Raw genomic sequence first — 920 nt, 5'->3', positions numbered from 1 at the left:
GTTGTCCAGTGGGTTTTTATACTAAGCGATAATTATTACATTTTTCTTTTTTTGTATTTTTCCTGTGAGTTAGTATCTGGTCGCTGTTATGTCTTTTTGATTTGATTATTATTTAAAAAACTCTTAATGACTAGCAGCCCTGTTTTTTTTTTTTTTCTGTGTGTGTGTTTCTGCTTTTGTAAAAGTTGTAGGACATTTTCTGGTGTGTTCATGTACAGGTGTAACAGTTTGTTGTCTGGTGATGGTGTGGATTGAAGGGTCGTTTCCTTCTGTCTGTGATCTTTTTGTCTCCTTTCTTCTTTCCCTTTTGCTCTTTTTGCTATTTTCCATCTTTTTCTGTCCCCTCCGGTCAGGTCCAGCAAGATTACATAGATTCCGTGATTCAAAGTGAATAAATTAATGAATTTGAATCAGATTATCAAGAGGAGCCTTACCCATAGGCCTCCTCTTGGCAGAGCAAATTTGTTCAGCACGATACAGCAACCAGATTATCATTTTGCTGCTATGATGCTGGAGAGGACAAGTTAAAAAAAATATATATATATTTTTGAGTCAAATAATGCACTTATGGCCTTGAAATGAAAAAGCCTTTCTGCTAATGCATTTTAATTTTCAAATTTTACATTTCAAATTGAATTTTGGTACCTGTTTGCTGGGGCACATTTGGAAAATTAAATCTTAAATGACCTTTTCTTTATAATTTTAATTAAGTTATAGAATGAGCTGTCTTGGAGAAGAAAATGAAAATGCAGTTTTTATTATTTATTATTCATTTTATTTATGAGTAAAAAAATGCATCTATATTCTGAAAATGAAAAAGCATTTCTGTTAATCCATTTTAAATTGAAATAAGGTACAGAATCGCTTCCATAATGAGGCCCCTGACCAGACAGATGGGAGAAACTTCAGGAGAAATAGTC

The sequence above is a fragment of the Melanotaenia boesemani genome, chromosome 17, assembly GCF_017639745.1.
Source record: "Melanotaenia boesemani isolate fMelBoe1 chromosome 17, fMelBoe1.pri, whole genome shotgun sequence".
Taxonomy (NCBI): Eukaryota; Metazoa; Chordata; class Actinopteri; order Atheriniformes; family Melanotaeniidae; genus Melanotaenia; species Melanotaenia boesemani.
Note: the sequence above shows the minus strand (reverse complement) of the source record.